The 5,421-nt window shown below is 47.7% G+C and overlaps 1 pseudogene across 1 annotated transcript; it reads right to left on the bottom strand.

Annotated features, from left to right (window-relative positions):
* Positions 1-1,974: 1,974 nt before the first annotated feature.
* LOC143640230 (carbonyl reductase [NADPH] 1-like) lies at positions 1,975-5,421 on the bottom strand (annotated as a pseudogene). Its single transcript, XR_013154899.1, has 3 exons — positions 5,135-5,421; positions 4,338-4,445; positions 1,975-2,697 (listed from the first exon to the last, which is right to left on the bottom strand). The product of XR_013154899.1 is annotated as a carbonyl reductase [NADPH] 1-like (transcript).

Genomic DNA, 5,421 nt, shown 5'->3' with positions numbered 1-5,421 from the left:
GGGGGTGTGTGCTGCCGGCATTGTCTAGCAGACATAATCAGCTTCCTCTCCAGTGTGCAAACCCCAGTTTGGTCTCCATTTGCAGTTCATCTCAACTTCCCTTATTCCACTTAAATCTGAGCCCCTTTAGCTTTTCAGGTGAGCTGGTTGTAACACCTGTCTGAATCCTTCATATCCTATATGAGACTCAGTTTCTCTTTCTCTTCTGATTTCCTTTTTCTTTTTCCCTGTGAATGGGTCTTATGTGCTCTCATGTGGTCTTGAACTCTTAGATTCTAGCTTTGAACCTGCACAAGCATCCCAAGCAGTGGCACAACAGGTGTGCACCACTGCACACACCTCTGGAAATGGTATTTTTATATGTAATTTTACATTTTCTGAAAATTTTATTTTAGCAGCATGTACCTTAGTCTTCAGGTTGAGAAATAAATCTTAGCAGTAGGATAGAATATCCTTTCCCCCATTGCAGAGGTACCCAGGAACCTGAATATGGAATGATGATGTCTTTAGAGCTCTTGAAGAAGCTGGATGTCATTAAGGTATTAAGGAAACTTATCTTTGCATTTCAACTGTACATTTCTAAGCCAGCACTTGAAACACTATAGTCTTGACTTAGACATTGTTTATGTGTTGGTGTCTGCCTACAAAAACAAAATAACTAGGAGGAAATGAACAACCCTGTTGAAGGGTCAAACCTGGAAACCAAACCTTCCTCTTTTTTTTTTTTAAGTATTTTTTTTTAGTTGTAGATGGACACAATATCTTTATTTTATTTGCTCATTTTTATGTGGTGCTGGGGACAGAACCCAGGGCCTTAAGCATGGGAGGCAAGCGCTCTACCACTGAGCTACAACCCCAGCCCCCAAACCTCCCTTTTAAAAAAAGAGCTGGTTCTCAGGGGTGCTCACTCTTCAGGTCTCCAGCCATGGCAGCCCCTGGGGCAGAGTGAGAAGTCCTGAAAGTAGAGGTGTGGACAGCATGGAGCCAGGCTGTGGGAGGGAAGGGACAGTGGACACTTCCTGATACCCTCTGGAGCCAGCTGGGTGATGGGCAGTGAACAAGGGCTTCTCTCCACCACCAGGGGTGACATTGCTCTGATCCCAGGTGCGACAAAAGCACATGCCTTGTGGTACACGTGCCAGGCACCGTTTTTCAACACTTACACTGATGTGTCATCCCATGAGTGCTTGACAGTTAAAGAAACCCAGACACAGCAAGGAGTGGCCACTCTGCTTGAGCCACTGCTAAGTAAGGTGCCAGATCCTGGGCTTTCCTTTTCCATTTCTAATTTTTTATTTATTGTTGTGGTACTGAACTGTGGACCTGAACCCATGACTTCACCCATGCTAGGCCAGTGTTCTACCACCGAGCCATACCCTCACCCTCCCCAAGATTTCAAAGCTCACAATAAACAAAAAAGTGGAAAAATGGTCATCAATGTCTATATATACATCTATGGTTTGCAATTCCAAACATCCTGTTATGCTCTTCTACTTCTTTGTATTTTGGAACACATGGGAGTATTACAGTTGTGGGCTACTTCATTCCTACTTAGGAACACTCTCTTCCAGGCGTCTCTATAATATTTCTCGAGCTCAGTCATAAGTGACCATGCACACAGCACCCACTCACTCTTCTCAAGCTGCTGGTTGTTTTCACACAATGACCTAGGCTTTGGGAAGACACAAGGGCAGCTGCCTTTGCCTTGGTGGTAGTGTGTTTTCCTGGGGGAGGGGTAAGCCATACTCCAGGGGCCACATCCAACTATGATGCTTGTTTTGCTAAGTGTGTCTGCTCTCCTGTTGGACGAGTAGTTGCAACTGAGGGCATAGCCCACAGAGCAAGGTGTTTAAGGCCTGGCTCCTTCTAGGTCTGACCACGCCTGAGTTCCCCTCTCCCTCCCCTTGACCTAGCTTTTACAGTGACCAAGCTCCTGGCATGGAGTTTGCTTCATCATGAAAACAGTCTGCAGAGTGGACATTTATCAAGAATCCTTTATTCACCTTCTCATTTGCATTAGTTATTTTCAGGAATTTCACTTTTCTCTCCCTGTGTTGAAGAAAAGACCTCAGGGAATTAGTGGTGCCTGAGTGAGCTCTCTAGTCCACCTTTGACATGTGACACCTAAGCACTTGATAAGGATGCCTTGCGGGATTTTTTTTTTTTTTTGTCTAAGGATAGTTTTGAAAGCATAAATATCCTTTGGGTCACATCAGTGCAGGATACCAAGTGGGGACCATGGTGGAGGTGTGAGTTCAGCTCACCACTCACTAACTTGTTTATCCTGAACAAACTGCCCATGAGGCCCCTCTGCCTCTGGGGACAAAAGGGCCAAGTACACGGGGGTCTCGGCTCCTTCTTCCAGGCTCTTGGTGGCCGAGGGTCCTGTCATGTCGGTTCTCACCCACCCTGGGCAGCAGGCATTCAGCAGGATCTTGTCTCCTCTCCTCTGTTCACTGAGTTTCCAGGCATAGATTCTGGACAGGACTGTGACACCAATCTTGGACACTCCATAGGCAGAATTGGGCCAGCCTTCTTTTTCGTGCACTCCATTTTTTGTGTCTTCCACAAACTTGTTCATGAGCCCCACCAGCTCCTCCTCTGTGATGGTCTCACTTCGAAACTTCTGCTGCAGCTCTGGGCTGCAGCGTTTAAGGTAGACCAGACTCAAAACGCTGGAGACATTTACCACTCTGCCTAAAATACATTCCAAACCATCATACATTCACCTGTGTTAACATGTAACATAAAATCTACATGAGAACAGTGAAGACCAATTATACTGAAATGTTAGAGCAGAAAATTGTCATATGAAAGAGCGCTACCAGTATGAGCTGTAGGAGAAACAGACATGGACTGTCGGGTGGTTGCATAACGAACTTCCATAAAGAACCTCCTGGGATCACAGGGTGCTTGTGAGCACAGAAGTTTCAAGGAAGCTGTACACTCAAGTGTCAACTCTAAGCCACACATCTCCTTGTTGTAAAGGCGGCTGGCTGCCAGTGTGTTCTTAATGAGAGGGGGTCTCCCTGAGTGGAGGAGTACTAGGGCAGTTTTTAGTGGAAGACTAGGAGAGTCTGTGGCGTGCACAGCATGAAACACTTTGATGGGGAGATGAAATGAGCCAGGAGGGAGACAGGGGCAGATCACAGCGTCACTGTGAACCATGCTGAGGGCCTGGATTTCTCCTGAAGGAGTCTGGGAGTGCCCGGCACAGCTTCAGCTTCAGCAGACACTGTGCAGAGCCCTGGGAAAGTGCATGACTCAAGAAGGGAGGCCTCTCAGGAGGGTTTGCAAGTGTGTGCATGGTCAGCTGAGGGCCCGTTTAGGGCTGGAATGCGGGATTCGGGTGATTCTCAGTAGGCACAATCTTTTTAATTTTATTATTTCTTTTTCTTCTTTTTTGAGAGAGAGAGAGAGAGAGAGAGAGAGAGAGAGAGAGAGAGAGAGAATTTTTAACACTAATTTTTTTAGTTATCGGCGGGCACAACCTCTTTGTTTGTATGTGGTGCTGAGGATCGAACCCGGGCCGCACGCATGCCAGGTGAGCACACTACCGCTTGAGCCACATCCCCAGCCCCTTATTATTTCTTTTTGATTTCAGCAATTGAACCTAAAGGTGCTTAACTGAGCCACATCCCCATCCAGTTCTTTGAAATTTGAGGCAGGTTCTTCCTATATTGCTTAGAGCCTTGGTAATTTGCTGAGGTGGGCCTTGAACTTGCAATCCTCTTGCCTCAGCTTCCTGAGTTGGTCGGATTGCAGGGGTGTGCCATGATGCCTAGCTCAGTGGGCACAATCTTAGCACATGGGCATTGCTGATGTGGGGGCAGAGCCTCGTGACCACCAGGGTGGCCATGATGGTGGGTGGCCAGGAAGATTTAGAGGAAGGATGGACATCCTCTGAAAGTGTCAGTTGTAGATTGGGGGTATCAGGAGTTATGGAGGATCAGGAACATCCATGTGTGAGTTGGTCTGGGAGTGTTTTGGGCAGGTGACAGGTTTAGTGGGGCTGTGTCTAGTGAGGTGGTCCTAGTCCATGAGTCTGAATAAGGGTGCACAGAATCGAATTTAGGGCCTTTGTCAGTAGGAGGGAAAGAAGAAATAAAGAGCTGCTCTGAGGAGACCTTTGAACAGACACTTGAGGATACCAAAGAGCCAGGTGCGGCAAGAACAGTGCACAGAGGATTAAGCCACTGGAGAAGGGGGGTGGGGAAGTAGAGCTGCACCTGGCAGGTGGAGGCCCAGCAAGGCAGGGGCACAGCTGCAGCAGGAGAGGCCAGGGGCAAGGAGATGAGACTGTAGGAGGGCAGGGCCAGATCACCCACCCCACTCACCTTGTGGTTTTATGAGGGGGAGTAGATCTGTGCAGACATCTCGGGTACCAAAAAAGTTTGTTTTCATTGTGACTTCTGCTTGAATATGAAAGGGTGTCGGATCAGCCGCTTTTGAGAAAAAAGAGAAAACAATAAACAGTTGCCTTGGGGTAGAATTTCTCAGAAATAAAAGAGTGCACAGGATATCCCTCCAAGTAAAGTCTTGTGTCTAGTGCAGGGTTGTTCACACTTGAGATCTCCTGGGAAGCGGGTATAGCAGTTGGGGAAGGAATGGGGAAGGGTTTCAGATAGTGACCTCATTATATTGTTATATTTTCTTCTATATGAACATGTAGCATGAAATCCCATCATCATGTACAGCTATAATGCATCAATAAAAAAAATGTGGAAAGCGGAAAAAAGTCAATCTCCTAGTTTCATAACATTCTTTGTTTTTGTAGAATGGCAGTATTGGGGTAATCTGAGTCATGGGTACTATTTACTATATTGGTGTAATCAATATTTTGCAATTATTTATTTCAAAAGTAGTCAAAAGTCTATTCAACTGCTTTAATGTAAAGTTTTTTTGTAAAGAAAACCTAGAAAGGTCCCAATGAGTCCCAGCCACGCAAACACAATGTCCCTTTGGCTTGCACCTTCTCGGTCTCTGTTTTCCCTATGGCTTCAGTCTGTGCTGTTCTGTTGCTTTCTAGGGAGACTTTCTGGATCCCACAAAGCAGAGGGCACCCGCCCCTGAGCCGCTTGAACAATCGTGGTCCCCCAGGACTACAAGCTTTGCACCCCGACCGACCGCTTACTCTTAAAGGCGATGCCCGCGTTGTTGACCAGCACATCTAGTCCCCCGTACTCCTTGCGTAGGAAGTCGCGCAGGTTGCGGATGCTCTGCTGGTCGTCGATGTCCAGCTGGTGGAAGAGCGGGCTCAGGCCCTCTGCCTGCAGCTGCTGCACTGCTGCCTGGCCCCGCGCCTCGCTGCGCGCGGTGAGCACCACGTCCCGAGAACTGGCGACAGAGGTCGCGCACGATGGCAAAGCCAATGCCCTTGTTGCCTCCAGTGACGAGCGCCACCGGGCGACAGGACGACAT

The sequence above is a fragment of the Callospermophilus lateralis genome, unplaced genomic scaffold (genome assembly GCF_048772815.1).
Source record: "Callospermophilus lateralis isolate mCalLat2 unplaced genomic scaffold, mCalLat2.hap1 Scaffold_139, whole genome shotgun sequence".
In the NCBI taxonomy this organism is placed as follows: Eukaryota; Metazoa; Chordata; class Mammalia; order Rodentia; family Sciuridae; genus Callospermophilus; species Callospermophilus lateralis.
This window is presented reverse-complemented; position numbering and strand designations above follow the sequence as displayed.